At 43.3% G+C, this 21,868-nt stretch overlaps 1 protein-coding gene across 1 annotated transcript in view; it reads right to left on the bottom strand.

The window, feature by feature from the left end:
* Positions 1–15,369: 15,369 nt before the first annotated feature.
* LOC135413614 (inositol 1,4,5-trisphosphate receptor-interacting protein-like 1) overlaps positions 15,370–21,868 on the bottom strand; it is a 726,729-nt gene continuing 720,230 nt past the window's right edge. Inside the window, exon 3 of the mRNA XM_064653541.1 lies at positions 15,370–15,640. The gene's annotated coding sequence lies outside the window, so the exon portion shown is untranslated. The remainder of the gene's footprint in view (positions 15,641–21,868) is intronic.

Below are 21,868 nucleotides of genomic sequence, written 5' to 3'. Positions count from 1 at the left end.
CTGTTCCTACACTGCTCTTTAACCCACTGGGTAAAGGGGAGTCAGGATTTGGTGTGTAAAAACTGAATCATAGAATCATGGAATGGTTTGGGTTGGAAGAACCTTAAAGATCATCCTTTTACACCCCCCTGCCATGGGCAGGGACACCTTCCACTAGCCCAGGTTGCTCCAAGCCCCGTCCAACCTGGCCTTGGACACTTCCAGGGATGGGGCAGCCACAGCTTCTCTGGGCAACCTGTGCCAGGGCTTCCCCACCTTTGGAGTAAAGAATTTCTTCCTAATATCTAATCTAAACCTGAAACTTGACAAATTCAAGCAAAAGCACATATTTCAACAGTGACAGTACCTCACCACTGGAACGGTTTACCAAGGGACATGATTCTGTCATTTGAAGTCTTTACATCATAACTGGACATATTTTTAAACTATATGCTTTAATCCCACAAAAAGCTGTTGTGGAATTTCTAAAATTACGTGGTCTGTTTGAGGTATGAATAGGATGGCTGGGCAACGGATATTCTCAGCCTGAAACTCAAGAGATTAAATTCTCTTCTGGTTTAAATTAATGTGATTTTTAACTTGATTTCTCTAAGTCAGGATTTTACCAGATAACTGCAAAACCTTATTCCTGAAAACTCTGGGCTGATTTTTTATTACAGGCAGAAACTGATGATGAAATTAAAGGAAAACATATCCTCACTAAATCAAATTACTTTACTGTTGAATGCTTAAAGCTTTGAAATAAATAGTGCTTAGTAATGCAGAGGTTGGAAGGAAAGTCACAAAGTAAGACAGATTATTTTGTAAAACAAGGCAGAAAAGAGCCACGTAAATCTGAATGAACCACAAAGCAGAAAGGTATTTGTCCTATTAACAAATCTTACATAAGTATGAAATAAAATTCTGTGGTTTTATTGAAAAAATGCTATTTTGATATGCTTCAAGTCAACACTATTTCAGGTTTCCTGAAAATTCACTTAACCTTTTAAATAATCATTGATTTGAGGTGATGGTTTATTAAAGGCAGTCAAAAAAAACCCAACCAAATATCTAAACTGACATTGTATAGAACACATATTATAAAATTTAGTCAGTTAATTTGCCTCAAATATGACTCCATCAAGTTATGTGAGCCTAATGTCAGAACCCAATGTTTTTTAATCATATTGAGGAAACACCTTTTTAACACATAATACTCTTTTTTTTTACAGTGTCTGTCAATATTTAGAATAAACATGCAAGTAGGAACTTAGAAACAATGCTATAACACTTCACTGTGGGTGTTGTTTCACTACGATTTTGGGAAGCCTCAAGCTGACCTGAAATCAGAGGATTTATTTTCTGGTTCAGAATAAATGATCCCTACATATGGACCATTTCATAACAGGTCAATGGCAGGGCTTTAAATGTTTACAGTGTTGCCAGATCAAAAAATATGAAAGATTCATACCAGCACAATCTAAACTTCTGGTTCACCTTATATAGTAAAAATTGATGATTGCAGAGAAAAATATGACTGGGGTGGTGCCATTACAGACAAATAACCAACTCATATACATACTGCAAATTTGAAACTACCTTAAATGCCACAGTGGTACCTCACATAATCAAATGGAAGGTGGGTTTTTAAGTTTTTTGTTGGATTTTCTTGGTTGTTTTTTTTTTCCTCATTTAATTCTGTCTTCAGTGATATCCAACAGACAAAAAGGAGGGCCATGACCAATTTTCAGCACTGAACCTAATGTGTATTATTAGGCCCTTTGAATGACTACTAAAATTCCCACTCCTCTGCTGCGTTAAAAATGAATGAACAAGTCCTCGGTGTTGCAAACACAGCAGTCTTTAAAAAAATAATGCAGACTATCAGTGCCTTGCTTTCCCCATTTTCCCAGCTGTGTGACAACAAGCACAGATAAAAGAGTATTAAATCATTGCTTTGAGTGCCCTTTTGCTCTGTTTCAGAGCACGTACCAGAGAGTGGATGACAGACAGGTCTGCACATAAAATAAACTAGTCTGTTGGCCAGTTTAATCTGTGAACTGGACCAGTGGCAAGGGTTACTTTCTCACAGTACCAAATAACTTTTGAGATTTAGTTGGAAAAAAAATAAACCCTTTAGTGAATTCATTATCTCTTCAGCCTTCAGCTCCCTTTCAGACTTTAGCATACACATGCATTTCCCCAGGGCTAAGCTAATGTGTTTCCCAATTCCTAGATTGCTTTAACAACAAGAATGGAAGACGATAACAAAATGAATTCCCAAACCCATTTGGAAGCATATGAGTTTTGAATTTTAAGTATTTTGTTGTTTCAAGGTAAGAGCTGTAAACAGTATTTTCTGAATCAGGTAAAAAACCTTTGGGAAATACCTCCGTGTCCTCTTATCAAAATTTTATACCTGTGTCACAAAGAGTAAATCAACAAACCCACCTTTCAGAAAATTAATTAAGAGCAAAGAACTATGAAAGACCATGAACTGTTTTAGATGGGGAATAATACTAGGGAGTTTTCAATCATAAAATGTGAAAAAAAAAATTGAAGAAAACCAATGAGAATGTGTGTTTATGCTTCCTTCTGTCAAATCTTTTGAATTCCTGTCAAGTCTTTCTGTTCTATTTTATAAACACAGAAATTGGAAAGCAAATAGTAAAATGCTGATTCATTTGTCAAAAAACACTAAGACCTGGTGTCTTGGTAATATAAACGGTATTGCACTTTTTCAGATGTTGACCTCTCAAACATTTCCCAAGGAAGTTGTTGTGCCTTGTATGACTTTACAGACATGAGGTTTGATTTTCTTCTTAACCTGTCAAAGACCTTGAAAAAACTTCAGTGTTTCATGGGTGAAAAAATAAAAATAACTGAGTTGCTTTAAAAAATACATGAATTGAAATAACCAGTCTGCTGTGGGTGACCTCTTGAATTCCTCTGACTTTAGCCGGACAAACTTTAGAATCTACTTTAATTTAGTCAGGTAGGTCTTTTCCTATTCTTATTTTCACAAAAGAAATATCTCAAGATAGTTTATATCTCAAGACATAAACGCCTTGAGCTGCTCTAAAGTCAATAGTTTCACAAAGAAAAACAGAAATAATTCTTACCTGCAAGAATTAGTCTGCTTTTAAGAGTTAAAACCACTATGTGTCAGGAAGAAAATGTGATTAAGGTGCTGGAATAGCATAAAAATATAGAATACTGTTCACATGGAACATCTGCTTTTCCAGTTAATTCCTAATGATTTTGAAGACCAAGCAATAAAATGAGAAGGAAAACATGTGGAATTACATTCTGGGACACCTTGGTTAACCACTGGAAAAACACTAGGAGTTTTAACCTTACCTTATAGAAATCAAAATTCAGATCTGTAGCAGTTCATCTGCTATCAAGAAAAAAATATTCAGAACCAAAAGAGGTCTCTGGCTCCTCCAATTCCAGCACTTTTTGTTTATATTACAGACAACTCCACTATGTAATTTCTTAGCAAACTTTTATGTTAAAATGAGTTATGGTGTTTGACTCTTATATATCCCAGTAAAAGCTAGAGACTTGTTCTGTTGGTAGTTAGAACTATTCCTGTTTATAGTTCAAATTATCTACAGTAAGTTTATGTTCTGTTAATGCCACCTGATTGCTCATGGGGCTCCTGCTCAGTGATATGGGCTCTGAGTTGGGTCTCTGCCTTTCTTCAGAGCAAATCTCTAGTTCCTGACCTGATGAAGTCAGAAAGAGAAATGGCATTTTTTGGTAAAGTTAGTTAGTTTTTGTTGAATGTTAAATACACTTTTTTTTTCTTTTTTTTTTAATAAAGGATTAGATACTTCATATAGTATGGTTTACTGTCAGTCCATGAGGTTGATTTTTTTTGTGTTGCTCAGATCAATTAATTCAGTTTTTCGTACTAATTTCAACTTTGTACTTAACAGTTTTGACACGGCAGATGTGCTGCTAAGACTGATAGGACAATATTGGTTAATCAAGTAGATTTTGGTCAAATGTCTAGATTTCCAGGTTATTTCCAAACAACACCCATGCTACTGAGATCACGTTAACAGGGTAATGAAGACCTTGGTAATTTTTTTTCTTGTGTTTTTATAGACACTATATGTGCCAGTCTATTTATATGGAATGATCTTCTGTTAATCAGAACAACCCCTGCCATCAAACTTGCAGTTTCATTTCCCTTTTTTACTGCAAGATGCATGTTATCACATCTGCCCTCTTGAACACATTAAACACTGTCACTTGATAGGATATAAAAAAATCTATTTTTCTGCACAGAGTGTAACTCCCTCTTGTTTCCATTGTGTCTATCCTTTAGCAAGGTAAAAAATATCAGTTTGTCACCCAGAGAGAGGCCAGATGTGGAAGTCAAACTGAGTTTCACTATCTGAAGGGAAGAAAGGTCATGAAGGCAGAGAGGGTCAGACTGTTCAGGGCTGCCTGTTTGATCTCCCTGAATAGGGACCTGGGCTCTGCATTTGCTTTAGGTTCACTTCTCAGCAGCACAGAGGGCCAGGGTGGTTGGAGCAGCAACAGCAGCAGCAGGGGAGATGGAGAGATCACATGTGGCAACGAGAGACATTGAAAGTCCAGATGAGAGAGGAAATGCAAAAATGTGTTAAAAAATGCTTTTGCAGAAAGTTGGTGCTATTTTAATATTTTAGAAATATGATATTGTCATCGTAATTCACTGATTGAAAGAATACACGACAGAATATACAATTTCGTAGATCTTTTTCTTAAGAACAGCTATGAAAGTTTGTAAACTTTAGGGAAGAGGACGACAACTTGTGTCCCTGAGCCTGTGTGTCATCGTGGATTGAAATGTGAGGAATGAGGGATTGACACTCTACAGCAACAGAATTCTCCTTTCAAAATGAGTTAGGATTCAGCACCAACTGAGCAGCATGACCTCATAAACCAAGTCCATCTCAACCACAAGCCATATATTAGCTTATACTCTCTTCATAAGCCACCATAATACTTTTTTAGGGGTTGTTTTTCTTTTTAATTTATGCAGTAAACTAGAAAAGCCTTCACTGAGGTGTCTTAGAGTAACTCATTAGTCCACTGTAAGTCAATCACTTGCAATTATTTCTCCTCATGCACACTGAATGACCTGTGAGAGATTTAAGAAGAGGTGGCAGAGAAAGGGTTCAAATAAAAGGAAACAATCTTAATGAGAAAAAAGGTTTTCCAGATGATTGTTGGGAAATATAGTGTTTTTATTTCTGTTGTGGAAGTAAGTCCACACAGTGAATAATGAGTTTAAAAAAAAGTATTAGAATCACAGAATCATTAAGTTGGAAGAGGCCTTGAAGGTCATTGAATCCAACCACTGATCCAGCACTAGAACTAGACCACCATGTCCCCAGCTGTCACATCTACATGACTTCTAACTACCTCCAGGGATGGTGACTCCACTACTGCCCTTCCAGTGCTTGACAAGCCTTTTAAGGAAGAAATTTTTTCTAATATCCAAACTAAACCTTCCTGGTACAGCCTGAGGCTGTTTCCACTTGTTAGTTGGGAGAAGAGACTGACCTCCATGTGGTTACAACTCTTTTCAAGTAGTTGTAGAGAATGATAAGTTTCCTTCTGAGCCTTCTTTTCTCCAGGCTGAGCCCGTCCAACTCCCTCAGCTGCTCCTCATCAGATTTGTGCTCCAGACCCTTCCTCAGCTCTGTTGCCTTCTCTGGACAAGCTCCAGCACCTCAATATTTTTAACATTTAACCTCAATGTCTCTTAACAATCTATGCAATGACTGCCTTATAGCTTTTGAGCTAATAGAAGCAAGTGCCTTGTGAGAAAAAATCATGGAATTTTGTTGAGAGATCACCATAATGTGAGCATTCCAGAGGGTTAGAGGCAAGGGCAGCTGTCAGTTTTGGCATTCAGTGAGCTTCAAGTGCCTGGATTTACAGCCTTAGAGAGTATCTTGTGGAAGAGGTTTTCACAATTAAACATTATGAAGGAGGTTTTTTTGTGTGTGTTATTACATCACATGACATCAGAATGGTTCCAGTTTGGGTCATTGGACAGACTGGAGACCTCAGATCCGTAGAAACAAACATCTGTCACTTCAACTGCCTCTGTGACAGACAGCTGTAGTAGGTTGCTTTCCATCACATGGCCAGTGATTAGAAAAAGAAGAATAATATAGCTTGGTGTGGGATTTACTGACATTGACTGACAGAGAAATGATGGCCAAGGAAAAGAATTCTGGAGTTTCTTCCTAAGCATCAATTCCTAACACTGTGTGCTAATATTTTTCCCTGGTCATGACAATATATTTCTCTATTTCCATTCCCTCCCCTTTCAATATCTTTTTCAGGGTACATCTATTCTTACTGTAAATCTAAATTTATTTTTTCTTAATAATTCTCCATATCATTGTAACACTTAGTTATCTTTCTCCCTGTTTCCTATCTTAGCTTTACTCTTATTTTTTTACATACCTCTGTTCACCTCTCTGTTCTTGGCTTCTTAGTCAGCCAATCAATGCTTCTTGAGAATTTATGTTGCAAACACTAATTATGAATTGCAGTGATTCCTGTGATGATTAGTTCCAACAAAAGTAATCCCTGGCTGACAGAACCTCTCATGTTTGTAATAAGGTGGTAGATACAATGAATGGTGGATCGCCAGTACCTACATGACATAAAATGTTATCCAGAGCAGAATAAATGGTTTATATGGTTTGTAGTCATTACCAAATTCCCCACAAAGCTTCCTGTGAACATGTAAAATTTAAATTTAATTTTCAAATATATATATATATATGTATGTATTTACAAAATTGTAAAGATCTTTACCTCTATCATTAAAAGCTGGACACCTTTCAAACTCCTGGTTCTATTTCAAAGACTTGAATCACTGGTATTTCTATGTGATTGGACTGTAAACACCTTTTTCTAAAAAAAAAAAAAAAATCTTCCACTCCTCTCAATCCTGTTACTGGAGAAGGTTCAACTATATTAATTGAAAATTTCAAAATCACATGCATTGTGAAGCAGATGTCTGACAGAGGATACTTTATCCTGAACAGTTTAAGCTTTATAATTATAAGCTTGCTTTAAAATCCTACAAGTCAAATTATTAAACTTCATTATGTAGTTGTTCTCATCAAGAAACCCCACAACAATCAGTTGTGTGTTGTTTTTTTTTCCTCCTTCAATATCCATCCCTGAGGAACGCAGACAATATATTACAAGTGCTATGCTATGTTCAACAAGTTCAAGCAAACTCAACAGAACTGGTTCCTGTTTGTTTCCTTGTTGATAAACCATTCAAGTGCTTCAGTACCTGTGCATCTCTTCAGAGTTTTAAGGCACACCAAATGACACCTGTTTTGTTCTACCCTAGAAACCTAAGTTATTGTTCTTAGTCAGCTTTTTATGTCCTGTCATTTAAGAAACCCGTCATCTCCTGCACATCAAAGAACCTATTTATCTTCCATGCAACCACGAAAGCAGTCTAAAAGAATCCTGTTTGAAGGTTGCAATGAGTCAAGTCATGCTTTTTAAGGAAGAATATGAACTAGGTTCTGTTCAGTGTGCAGACAAACAGTTCTTTGGAGGAGCTGTTCTTCCTGAATACAGCGGCTAGAAATTTTCATGTACAACTCTCCCCACATTGACAAACAGAGCAGAGACCATAAACTCTAGTTGGGACTCTGTGCAGTTGTAATGACTCCTGGTAGATTAATGAACAAGCAGATCAAGTGGAGCATTTTCCTTCCAGAGCTGGCAAGCTATAGATTTATCTTTTAGAAAAGAAAGCAGTATTTTCCCTCCTCTTCTACCCAGGAAACAGAGAAAAATATTTGCAGCCATGGCTGTGTTAACAAGAAGGTATGAACTGATGACATTAGAAACAACAGCCCTTATCCCTCAGGGCTCAGAAGAAAAGTCTGTGTTTCATCACTAGCTCAACTTAGGAGCAATGTAAATATATTTTTGACCTAGAACCATGACTTCTTATTTCTGATTTCTGTACTAGAGCAGTAGGATTTCTTTCTTGGCACTGCAAATAGTATTTGGACCAGGTTGGGCGCCTTTGTAGATGTGGCTAAGGGTGAAATCTTTATGTAAGGAATTGGCAACACCCATGAACCTCTCACCCACTGGCAGTTAGCAATAATTAGGAGAAATTAGTTATTTTTCTGTTGGTGTCCGTGGCAAGGTGTTGGCAGCAGGGTCTGCAGGAAAGGCTCTGTGAGGAGAAGTCTGGAGCTGCCTCATGCTGGGCATAGAGAGATCCAGTCCATTCCTGTAGGTTCCATAGTGGCCCCACCACAGGACACACCCAAGACTATCATCAGCCAAGCTGGTGGCACTGATGTGAAAATGTATTTAAGGCCAGAAAACACTGAAGTGGAGCAGCTGATTCCCTGCACCCCACGGACAGACCACACTGGTGCAGATATCCACACAGGAGCCCATAAAAGACGATTCTGGGGCAGGTAGATGTGCCAGGAACGAACTGCAGTCTTCCATTTATACATTTATATATAATATATTTTAATAGATATGTGTATATATGTTACTGTGAGTCAAAATTGTGACATCTTGTACAGTACCAGGGAGGTGACCCACACTTTTCATTGTTTAATACAAGAGTACATATAATAATTAAAGACTATCAGAAGTGAGAAGCACTGGCTCTGCTATATTTTTTTTTCAGCCCACAGTGAAATCTCTTTTGCTATGGAAAAGCCATTAAAATCCAAACCCAACTAAGATTCAGACAGAATTGTTAACTTTTCACAGACATGATTGATTGGCCCTTGCAAGTTTTTGAAAACCAACTGATTAGGCTTTTATATAATCAATTGCATAATGATGGGCAGCAAATGAGGAGGAACTAACAAAACCTATATGTTTAGAAATTAATGACTTTTAAAGACTCAAAACCTCACACATGTCAGGCAATTTAATCATAAGTAGTGCAAGCTGTAACCTCTGAGTGGGATGTGGTAACCTGGCAACCAGGAAGGCAGAAGTGGCATCATGCACTGGTCTTTCTCTGCTAGACCAAAAAGAAATTATGAGATTGTTTGTGTAACTGGCTGTAGCTTGAAGTCATAATGTGACTCTTTTGTATCTTCAGATTTCAGCAAACCTCTCTATTGTATTTTGTTGCCCTTAGAAATGTGTAGAATTGAGAAACCTACACAGCCTGTTATAGCATAATATCCCAAAAACCTGGTGAGTTTTCTCCTGTCCCCTCTTTCTTTCCCTCCTACTTCTTTTCAAAAGATGTGCCTGAACCTTTCCCAGTAATTAAGAAACATTTCAATTCTTAGAATGTTTTAAATTATTTAAAATGGTTTGAATGATTGGAAACAGTTCTTGTTCTCTCACCGCTGAACCTACAGAAGGTCTGATCACTGAGTTGTGAGTGAAAGCTGTGCAAGAGTTTTTTGTGACACTCCTGTGCCAAGTGTTGAGTGAAGTAGTTTCTAAGAAATAGTGAATATGATTTTTGGCATTGAAGGGACAGATTTGGAGATTTCCAAGTGAGAATACTGTGGCACTTCTATATGCCCATGTGCATTTAAATGTCCATGTCTATATAAAAGGGAGGGAGAGCTTTTATATATATATATATATACACACACACATATATATGTATATATGTAATATGTATAAGATTTATATTTCCCACTCCTGGTCACTTCTGGTCAGTAGCTGATAGACCTGCCTACTAGCATTAACCAATACAATGCAGCAGATGAAGATAAAATTAATGACACCCATTGACCCTTCTATTTTTTGGCCTTTAAATTTTTATGACAGGATTTCATAGTCATAAAATTTAATGCTGTTTTTCATTACTGATTTCTTCTGCCAGATTTGTCAGCTACAATAAATATGGATTGATATGTTTGTGAACAGCAACCACATCGAGTCATATCTGAGCCTAAATTATCTCTACTTTCACTAGAAAAGGGAAATCCAAACACTACAAAGAGACTTATTAAGAAAAGCAACCAAATAATATGTATAATTAATGGTGTCAGTTCCTTACAGTGAGCATCTTTTCTCTAATCATTTGGAAATTGAAAGTTGTTCAGATTCCTCTGAAATAAACACGTTTTCTTGCTCTGTTGTCAGTCACGTGTTAGTTATTGCACTCAGCTAGAGTCTAATAGCAATGTAGTGCTGAGCAGAATCAATGTCTTACTGTACATAGTGATTGAACAAGCTAATTGCTCTTTATAACTTAAATATATTTCTTTACAGTAAATACACTGGGAAGCAGTGATTATTAAATATAGATATTATAAATATAACTTTGGTGACTACTGATTACTTCATATCACCAGTGCACTTAAAATAAATAAAACCTCTTTGCTTTCCCAATATAAAAGTTGAAAATAAGACTATAACTGAGTTTAAAGCATGTATGAAATGCTAACTATGTTTTAGGAAGCCATTCCTACTCATTTGTCTGGCAATACACTGTATTCTCTTGCTCCTGGAGGACACTCAACCAAATTTTAAATAATTATATTTTCTTTTGCATTGAAAATGACCAAATAAAGCGTTAACCAGGTCAGTTATTTGGGAGTCAGATGAGGAGGTGATATTTTAGCTGAGTGTTAAAGATTGTTTGAAAAAGTGTCAGATGTTTTTCCAGTAAAACAAATGACTGTCCCATTGGAAATAAAAGGCTTACTCCACTTTTTGCAGAAGTCAGAGCTTAAGGTATGAAGCTTTCATATAGAACATCTCATCTATTGACCTTGAAACACTCTAAGTGAAGATCTGTATGGTCATGCCTGTAATCACAAATTGCATAGGAAAAGCTCACTCAAACCATAAAACTGTGAATCATTCTCCTGAAATTTGGAGTTGTGTAGATAGTTTAACTTCCAGATTACAGAACCAGATCCAAACAATCCATTACACTGGAAAACTATATATTCATAATTAAGTTTGATAGCCAGCACATTTAATTTATTTAGTTTAGGCTACTTTTAAAAATTATAAGCGTCTTTCAAAAGACCCAAGTTCCACAGATAGTTAATGGAGATAAGTTTAAAGCCACCTAAACTAATAATTTTGCCCGACCTCAAACTATAAGGGATATAAACATGAGCATATACAGAATAAAATTTACATCCATTGAATCACAGAAAATTTAGGTCTGAAAAGATCTTTAAGGTCATCAAATCCAACCCTTAATCCAGTACTGCCAAGACCACCACTAAATCATGTCCTTAAGTACATTTACGGGCTTTTAAATCTCTCCAGGAATGGTGACTCCAGCAGTGCCCTGGTGTCATGGTTTGAGATAGTCCCGAAATCCAATTCCCTAGTTCCATCCCCCCTCCCACATCTCAACCTAATGTGAGATGGGCTTTTCCAGACAAAACACACCAGACTCAAAGTGGGGGAAAGGGAATATATTACAATGACTGTACAAATAAATACCATATCACATTATACACATGATCACAGCTATCTCTACCATGACATATAGTATTTACAATGGACCAGATCTCTTCTCCCCTCCAAATAAAAGTCCAGGAGGGAAAGAAGGACAGATCCCTTCCAGTCCTTAAGCAGCAGCAGCATCTTCTGAGGCAGCAGTCTGTCTGTCTTCTCCACATGCAGCAGCTGATAGCTGGCTTTCTTCCAGCATTCAACGAGGGAGGTATCAAACTCCCCCGGCCCCATCGCCTCAACCGAGGGGGTCTTCCGTGGACTTCGTAACCCCAGACAAGGTCGTATCACCACATCATATCACGAAGACACAGGGGGGTCTTCGTGACGGTCTGGTATCCCAGGAGACTCAGCTCCTTCTTGCAGGGCCTTTGTGCCACTGCCTCTCAGGCTGCCACCGTGGCAGCAGTGCAAGGGGGGGAGCCAAGGTCAACTCCCCCTGCATTCCATCTGGCCGTCCCGGTCCAGCTCCGGGACGCTCTGAGCTTCTCAGCTCCTCTCTCTCTCGTGCTGCATACTCCAAGGCTCCTCTAAAATAGGAGTCCATGTCCCTCTTCTCCAAGAGGGTCTCCAAGGGAGTTTTGGGGGATCTGGTACAGTCTCTTACCCCAAACTCTGTCTCTCAGCTGCTGGTTCTCTCTCTCTCCCTTTCCAGGAGTCTTTTCTCCGGTGCTGCATGTTGTTTCTGCTGCTCCTTCAGTTCAGGTTCTTATCTCCTGGCTCTCTGCCACCGTTTCTCTGGTCAGCGTCGGCTGCTGCTCTGCGCCCATGGAGAGAACATCTCCCGTCTTAACTGCAGGCACCTAGCCCAGCTTTATGCTGTTCCAGGTCCCTGCAGCCCCCCCAGCCAGGGGCTGGGAGGGGGCCAGAGGCCCAAGGGGCTTAGAGCCCCTTCCTCGTGGCCCTACAACATGGCCACCTCTCCTACAACACCTGGGCAGCCTGTGCCAGGGCTGGGAAATCCTTTCAGTCAAGAAATTTTCCCTCATATCCAATCTAAACATACTCTGGTGCAACTTGGAGGCATTTCTTCTTGTCCTACTCCTTTTTTCTTGGGAGAAGAGACTGACCCCAATCCCAAGATATGAAACTGAACTTGTCCCTGGTCTGAGCTCTGGGGAACACCACTGGTGACCAGCTGGATGTAACTCCACTGCCCACCACCCTCTGGGCCCAGACACACAGCCAGTTTTTCACCAATCCAAGCCATGGGTAGCCAGTTTCTCCAGGAGAAGGTTGTGGGAACCAGTGTCAAAGGCTTTGCTAAAGTCTAGGCAGACCAGATCCGCAACCATTCCCTCATCCACTGGCAATTCCTATATTATTATGCTATGAAGCAGAATTATTTTCATGCCGAACTGAAGAAAAACCCCAACAAACACTTGACTTTTTATTAGTTAGTGCTTTATTTATACAGTTAAATACTGGGTTTGTGCAGCAGAAGTCCCTGCACTTAAAAATGTTTCCTAAATATACTAAAATTCTTTCCTTTGACAAAAGGAAAAGAAACTCTTACGTGTTGTTCATTTAAATTTCTTTTCTTTTAAGGAAGACAAGTCTCTGGGATGACCCTGGTACCCTCAGCTGCTCCCCATAGGAATTATGTTCCACACCCTCCTGCAGCTCTGTTGCCCTCCTCTGGACACACTCCAGCCACTCAATGTCTTTTCTGAAGAGAGGGGCCCAGAACTGGACACAGCACTTGAGGTGTGGCCTCACCAGTGCCCAGCACAGGGGGACGGTCCCTGCCCTGTTCCTGCTGGCCACACCATTGCTGACACAAGCCAGGAGGCCATTGGCAGTTTACATTAAATTCTCAGGGCATTCTCTGTCCACTTTCCCACACTGAAGGATGTCTGAGGGCTCTTTTCGTGGTTTGCTGACATGCTGGCCAGGGGGCTGGAGGTGCATGAGACAGATCTGGTAAATTAGTGACCAGCATGGGGGCTGTGTTTGGATTTGTGATGAAAACAAACTTCATAAAAAAAACATCCAGGGATTTTTTTCTTATTGCTCAGCAGTATCTGCACAGCACCAAGCCCTTTTCTGCTTCTCGTACTGCTGCACGGGGGAGGGAACTTAAGGGATGTCCTGGTTTAGGCTGGGATAGGGTTAATTTCCTCACTGCATTTACAATTTCCTCCTGAGAGGAAGAGGAGGGGCAGGCAGTGATCTTTTCCCTGTGGTGACCAGTGACAGGACCCGAGGAAACGGCCTCCAGTTGTGTCAGGGAAGGCTTCGCTTGGGTATTAGAAAAAAGTTCTTCATCCAGAGGCTCCTTGAGTACTGGAAAAGGCTCCCCAGGGAAGCACCAAGGCTGACAGAGTTGAAGAAAGATTGACGTGACACTCTCAGGCACATGGGGTGATTCTTGGGGCTGGTCCTGTGCAGGGCTAAGGCTTGGACTGGAGGATCCTTGGGGGACCCTTCCAACTCAGCACATCCAGTGGGATTCTGGGTGGTGTCCTGGGCCCCCATCCCCCAGCGGGAAGCGCCGCAGCTCCGCCTCAGGGAGGAGCGGCTCTGACTCGCGCCGGCGGGGTCGGTACGGACGGCGGTTCAAAACCGCTGCAACCACCATTTCAGCCAAGATCCTGAGGCGAACCGCCCCGACAGCCGCGCTCTGGGGCCGGGCCTGGCGCTCATCGACCCTCGGGGGCTTTGCTGATCCGGTCAAACCCCGAAATCAGCGCCCAGGCAGTCTCCACAGCCGGGACGGGCCGCAGCTCCGCCTCGGTGGCCGCTCTGCCCCTTTAGCGCCGGCGGCGGCCATTCAAACCCGCTGGAACCACCGTGTCAAAGACCCTGAGGCGAACGGCCCCGGCAGCCGCGCTCTGCCACCGGGGATCGAGCTCAGGGACCGTGGGGAGCTTTCCCAAACCGGAGACACCTCGAAATTAGCGCTGACAGAGTCGCCCCCACCTCCCCCCGAGCGGGAAGCGCCGCAGCTCCGCCTCAGCGGCGGCTCTGCCCCCGGCAGCAGGGAGGGTGCGGACAGCCACCAGCTCCAGGGGTGCCCTTGGGTGCTCATCAGCCTCTCGCACGTAGCTCAGCCACGGGACCCACTCGGCTGAAAGACATATCCCTGCACGTATGGCAGAGGCATTTGCAATGCAGTGGGAGCTACCGCACAAACCTGCAGCCGCCCAGCTTTGGGGCTGCAGGGAGTGCCAGAGCTGGTGCTGCTGTTGGACGGCAGCAGAGGCAGCAGCTGTGCAGGTATGACCAGGTGGCTGATCTGCTGCACCTGCTGGTGGAGCTGCGAGAGGAGCTCGAAAGGTTCCAAAGTATCCAAGAGGAGGAGATGCACTGGGGGAGCCATGCTCTGGCCTCCTGGAGACAGTAGCAGTCATGGGAGAAAAAAAAAGACCAAGGGTGTCCTGAACCCTCCCCCCAGCAGGCTGAAGGAAGTGGAGGAAAGGAAAGGGCTGAATGGAGGCCTCCTGCTGGGGGCAGGAGGCAAAAGCCCTCCTTCCCAGAGTCACAGACTGCTTGGGGTTGGAAGGTACCCTAAAGACCAGGGAGTTGCAAACCCCTGCCACGGGCAGGGACAACTTGCACTCGACCAGCTCGCTCAGACATTGCACTCTTAAGGAGAAGGGAGCCCCCAAGATTTGTACATGCTTGTGCTCCAGAGGAATGCCCAAAGTCCCAAGGTCTGCAAAAAACTCCAACTAGTTTAGAAGTAAATTCCATCCTTGGCATGGACGGTGGTCTGTTAGTGCCTGAGCTAGTGGATAAGCACACAGCAGTGGGCTTTGGAAAAAGGGCTCGGGTGCAAGGGAAGAGAGAAGGCAAGGGATGAATTCACGAGGTGAGGGAGAGAAAGAGAGAAAAAAGAGAGACAACTCCCCAGGCAGCCCCAGCCCCAGCCTGGCAGTACGAGAAACAGAAGAGGCCTTGACACTGGGCAAGTTCTGCTCAACCTTTCTCTTTATTTTCAAGTTGGAAGCAGAAAGGGAGCAAAATAGAACCCCACGTGGAGTAGATGCAGAAAAGGGAAGCCTATCCTGACTGTCTATCTTAGCCTAACTCTACCCCAGCCTAAAGCACCCCTTGGGAAAACACTACCTTAAAATCTAACCCCTTACAAGCCTAAGGCCATCCTAAGCCTAACTTTACCCTAGCTTAAACCAACCCTTGGAAAATCTAACCCCATCCTTAATCTATCCTACTCTACTCTGTCCTACTCTGCTATCCTACTCTTAACTCTAGCCCAGACTAAAGCAGCAGGTGGGAGAGCTGCAGGTGCCTATTCCAGCACCAGGAAGTTGCCTGGCCGGCCCTGCCGCAGCGCCAAGAGCAGCTCAGCGCAGAGCTGCACCTCGCAGGGGCCGGTCAGCAGGAGCCTGCAGGAGCGGGAGGAGGGCAGCAGCTGGAGCTGCCAGTCATGCCACTGGGGCAAACGCTCCCAGGCTGCTTCCACCAAGTCCTGCACCCAGCCAGTGACTTTCTCCACCTCTAAGTGGGAGTCTGGGCAGAGGGTGCGGAGCAGGCGCGAGGGCTGAGCGTCGTGCGTGGGGTGGACAAAGCACGACGTCTCCCCCGTCGTGCTGGAGCACGAGCACTCCAGCACCACCCGGATGTTGGAGCACCTCTCTGGCACGTTCTTGCCGGCGGGCGGCTGCAGCTGGAAAGAGTGCCTGGGGGGTGGCCTCAGGAAGACCACCAGCTGGTAGATGATCTGGTGCCCCAGGTCACTCCAGGACTCGATGGTGCCCTGCTTCTGGGTAGCCGGGTGCAGCTCTGGCATGAAGGTGCTCTGGGAGAGCACCTGGCACACCTCCAGCAGGTCCCGCACCAGCTTCAATCAACTTCCCGCAACAATCAACTTACATGAGCCTTCTTTTCACATTTTTTTCATCACCTCATGGTGCAATTTACACCAATGAGCTAATCCTTTATTCGTGACCACATTCTACAGACCATTATCCTGTAAACCATTCTTCAATCTTTCTATTTCATTTTTAGTTTTTCACGACCTTTTTATACCTTCTATGACTTCTGCTTCAGACCATAATATACCACAGACTGTTTTGTTAACACGTATTCAAACTGGGAGTTAAAAGGAACCTAGTATCTTAATGGACAGTTTCTTGACATTAGGTCTATTCTTCAGATTTTATGAATATATCTATCTTAGATGTTGTAAAAGTTTCTATCTTATCATTTGTTGATTTCCTGCATCCATACATTCATCTTCATTCTCTCACAACATTCATGGAGGCCTCCTTCCATACACACAATCACACTTTTGAAATTATAGGATTTTAACTGATTATACATAAATCATATACCTAAATTACATTTTGTGAACTGAATATAAAAAGATATGTGCTTATAGTGAACTTAATAACTTTTAAACATAATAAAAAATTTTTGTAAACGTTATTGGGCTAAACATTGCTTATACTCATCACCTCTATTCCCCCTCTTTTATTTTTACTTGCAGATAGGGGTGTCGTGTTCTTGAGGTAGAGCTTTCAGGTGTTCGAGTCTCTACAGTAATTATTATAAAAAATAAATTAAGAAACTTTATATATATGTTAATAACAAAACATCATATCATTGCAAGCAATTAGAATATACAAAACAACATATAAAAACATTAATTAACATACATACATATATAGATATGCATGTATTTTTAGAGTTTGTCTATTGTTTCTTGGCCATGTAGCTTTCTTTTTCTTATTAATGATCCTTCACCTTCTTTTCCTTTTATTATAGAAGCTTCTCCTTTTCTTCTTCTAGATGTTTTTCTTTTTCATCATTGCGATCGCCTTTTTACCCTTGGACATAAAACTCAGCAAATATATTAGTAACAAAGAAAATACTTATCATTCAATTTTATAACAAAATCATAAATATGAAAATAACTTCCTAGTGCTAAATATCAAAAGTAGCATGGTCGTGTGGGTCTGCCAGCCATGCGACCCAGTACCCGCCGTTCAACCAGGGGGGACTGTGCGAGCAACACCTCCCTCCTGAGGTGTGCTTGTACCCTGCGCAAGCTGAGGTCGACTCCTCTATGCCAGGAATCAACTTCTCAGCTCCACCTTTGGTTTCCATTTCACAGCCCGAAGGTGACGTCAGCCTTGAAAGGTTAACGAACGGGGAAAGGGATCTGTTACATGGACGATATACTCCTATCAGCCCCGTCCTCACAAGATCTAGACGCACTAGCACAAGCTACCATTTCTGCCTTGTCGAGCAAGGGACTCAAAGTGGCCGAGGATAAGAGTCAACTAATAATCTGCCGTTCATATCATATTTCGCCCTGCAGTGGCGAGTCCAGTGTAACTCCTTTCCACACCTTTGACATGGGCTTGATGGTGGTTCTATTTGGGGGCCCTTGTTACAATTGTCACAGTAATTTTCTATTCCCTCTGTACAATGCTCTTGATAGTGCCCTGTTTTTCTGCACTTAAAACACCTTCTTTCATATTTATTCCCCTGGATGATAGCATTTGACGAAGCTTTCATTTTAAATTGCAATGAACCGACATCTCGGCAGGCCTGCACCATTTCAGTGGTGGTAGGATTTTTAAGGGTTCTTAATACCCTTTGACAGTCCGAGTTCGCATTCTCTATGGCCAATTTTAAAAACAGTGCTTCCTGTGCTTCAGGATTTGAAATCTGTTTTGAAATTGCATCTTTGAGACGGGTTGCGAAGCCAAAAAGGTCTCCTTTTGTCCTTGCTGAATTTTAGAGAAAGGCTGCGTAGGGGTGGAAGCATCTGAAACTATCTTTATTGCTGACAAGGCCAGATTTTTTGATCTGTCCAAGTAATCTAGGGGAATGCGGGCCTGTGCATTGTTACTGGAATAAGGGCCTTCACCAAACAGCCAGTTGACCGTCTGTTCCATAGGAACCCTTCTAGTACTTAAAGCATCTTGTGCATACTTTCTTATTAAACTTTTCCATTCCCCTTCAAATACTGTAAATTGTAAAGTATTAAGGACTGCTTTGGCTATTGTTCTTATGTCATTTGGTGTTAGTGTATAAGCGGAAAATAATGATTCAATGAGCCCAATGGCAAAGGATGAGCTGAGGCCGTACTCCACTATTACCCTTTTAGTATCTTTTAAAATTGGATAGGACACTGGCTGCCAGGTCAGGACTTTTCCTGCATCCTGGAAGGTTGATTCCTCCTTTGAGTTTTTGGCTGTCCTGCGTTTAGATCACGGCAGAGACATCCTCCGGGCCCCTCTCTGGGGTCCATCTCCAATTCTTACCTGGGATTCTTCTCCCTAGCAATGGAGCCTCCTCTGGCCCATCCATGCCACGGCTTGAGGGTAAAAGGGATAGGGACGCGGCACCACACAAAAGGGTTTGGACTCAGTTGAAGGTCAGGGATGCAGTGCCACTTTATTAGGGGAAAACAGGGATTTATATAGGGTATGGGTAAGGGGAGGTTCCATAACTGGGGCGGAGCATGGGATTGACAACTCAGGGCAAAATGGGATTGGGAGACAGGGAAGAGATGGGTGTGACTTAGTGGTATCCAAGGGAAGGGACCAATGGGAGCTCACTCTGCACTGCCGCATTCATCAGCCAATCAGTGAGAGATGAGCGGGAAAACCAGGGGAGAACAAGTGAGTAAACAACTTCTGGCGGGAAAAATGTGAGGGCAAGTGCCACGACCTGCGGGGAAAAGGAATGGGGACGCGGCACTGCAAGAAGGGTTCGGGACACAGCAGAGATCTCGTGAAGCAATGCCAATTTTATTAGGGGTTACAGTAACTTATATAGGGTATACTCAAGGGAGGAGTTTGGGCTAGGGAGGAGCATAAGACTGGCAACTCAGGGATGATTGTGATTGGGTAACTGGGCAAGGAGGGGAGGAGTTTTGATGTAACTGGGGAAATGGGCCAATGGTAGCTACCTCTGCACTGCACCAAACATCAGCCAATGGCAGGCAGAGGAGCGGGAAAACAGGGTTTAGGCGGGAAAAATGTGAGGGGAGGAAGGAGACAATATGGAGGGTAGAATTTTAAAACAACAACTGGGGTACACACAACCATATAACAGTATAACAATAAACTGGGGAAAACTGGGGATAACAAGGAAAACTGTCCAGTCCGGTGTAGAGTCACATCCTGTAAATAAATGTCCATTTCTGTGGGGTTGTGTCTTATTCAGGATTGTAAATTTGTCTCCAAGCTTGAAACTGCTTCCACTCATCTGTGTGTTCCCCAACAGGCAAGTCCAGACAAGCCCTGAACAATACAAACCATAGGGAATAACATGGGGGTACATTGAACTTAGTATAAAACTGGTAATAAACTGGGGAATAACAAGTCAGTCCATGGAATAATAGTCTTTTCAGGCCCCATAAACATCTCTCCAGGCCTGGAATCATTCCCAGTCCGATTTGTGCTCCTTCTCACGTCCGCTTGGCTCTGCTTCAATGCTGAGCCTCGCATCCACTCTCACTAAACAGCAAGAGGGAAAAACAGCCCTCCTCTGAAGCTTGGCTGCAAAGGTGGGGGGGAAGAAGAAGAGGGCCTGGCCGCAGGGCCTGCCTCTCTCTCTCTCTCCCACTTACCAGTTGTTTGTGAGTCGTATCCCTCAAAAATATGCACTCATTCCAATGCTGTCTCTAACTCTGGCCTAGGCAGAGTTAGGGGGGCTGCAGGACTCCCCTCCTCTCCCCCGGAGGGGGAGAGAGGGAGCCCAGTCACCCCCTGGCCTTGTCCACCTACACACAGCAGACACCAACAGCACAACACCAAGACTGCCAAGAGCTTCTGGGGCTGTGATGTATGATTTCTGAGCAGAAGCGAACAACATGGACAGTGATTGGCTCTCCAGGGAACACTGCCCTGGCACCTGATCACCTCTGAGCCCCCCAGCCTCTCAGGAGGGGCCAATTTCAAACCATGACAGGCTCCCATTATATACTAATTCAAGGAGGGGGGGGGGGGCAGAAAAGGAATATCTTTGGGGCTGCTCACCTCTGTTAGTCGTCAGACTGGGTGATGTGGAGCCTGCCAGTCGTAGACCCCCTGTCCCAGTGTAGCCCTGGGAGTTGCCGGCGCTACCGGTTCAATACCGGGGCGAGATGCCGTTGCAGGGGGCGAGTTCCCTCAATGTGAGGGACCTCTAGCTCCGCTGCATGTTGGGCGCCAGCTGTTGCGACCCATATGGAAAAAGGGTTCAACCACTTCGGAACGAGAGGTGAAATGGTCCTTCATTGAGGGGAGCATCGGGATTAAATAGGGTCCGGAGGGAAAATACTGGAAAAAGGGGAGGAGTTGGGGAGGAGCATGCAAATACAGACCAATGGAGGAAAAATAAGGGTGGAGCTATTCAAACAAGTGATTACTAATAAATTAGATACTGCAATGCAGCCATTCTGCACCAATCACAAACAAGGGCGCGAATAGGGGTAATAAACTCTGAGGGAGACCGACAATCCAAGAGAGGCAATAACACTTCAAACATACAACATTAACATTATCAATAAATAATTAACATTGCTAATAAATATAAAGTACCTCAACATTTTAACTCCTCAAACAAAGGTAGAGAAAGTGCATTCTTCCACAGTGCCGAGGAACTCCTCGCAGATTTCCGTGTTCGCTTTCCACCGCTCATAGATGCAATTCTCCACCGTGCATTTTCTTGGTTTCCTACATGTGTGCGTTTGGAGGATTTTGCTGCATTCTCTGCCAAGATCGGCTTCTCGAGTTGCTGCATGTCAGGTGTCTTCCACAACGCCCAAGGCCTTCTCCAAGAGGGAAAGCCCTGGACATGGGCTTTGGCTTTCGGCCTTGCACTCCAAGTGACATGCGGTCGCACCAGAGCGCTTTGTCCCTCCCCGGTCCGGGTGGGCAATCCCTGTGTCCCAAGCTACACGGGCCGAGGAGATCCTTGTAGAGTTACCACAGAAATATTGGTGTGTGATCATTCCTTTCTTTTATTTCTGCTCTCCGCGCAGGAGATGCCGAGCAGCTGCGCTGTGTCTGCACCTGAGAACTTTGCCAGTGCAGTTGCTGCTCTGCTGCCGCCTTCGCTCCCAAGGCTCCACAGGCTGTTTGGAGCCCAGCAGCTTGTTCTGCTGCCTCAGGAGTGCTGGAGCAGCTGCCTTGAGAGGGCCTTGGACAGCAGCAGGACTGCACAGGATGACTGAGGCACCTTGTGGGTGATGCCCTGCTGGCTGAATGCTTGAAGGTCGAGCCAGAAGGACCAGGAGATTTCTCTCACACTACTCCATGTTTCTCCCTTTCCTAGATGCTTTCCCATGGGCCTTTGCACACTGTTCCGTTCTATCTTTGTGGTCCACACCACCCAAGGTCATGTCTGGCTGGACAGTAGAGCTTCTAGACCAATGTCATGACTTTCCGGAGCTCCCACAGAAGTGGTTGCAGAGGAGACATTTTTTGCCCCGTGCATGTTTGGAGAGGTT

This window comes from Pseudopipra pipra, chromosome 4 (genome assembly GCF_036250125.1).
Source record: "Pseudopipra pipra isolate bDixPip1 chromosome 4, bDixPip1.hap1, whole genome shotgun sequence".
Taxonomy (NCBI): Eukaryota; Metazoa; Chordata; class Aves; order Passeriformes; family Pipridae; genus Pseudopipra; species Pseudopipra pipra.
The sequence above is the reverse complement of the archived record's forward strand: the minus strand, read 5'-3'. Positions and strand labels throughout refer to the sequence as shown.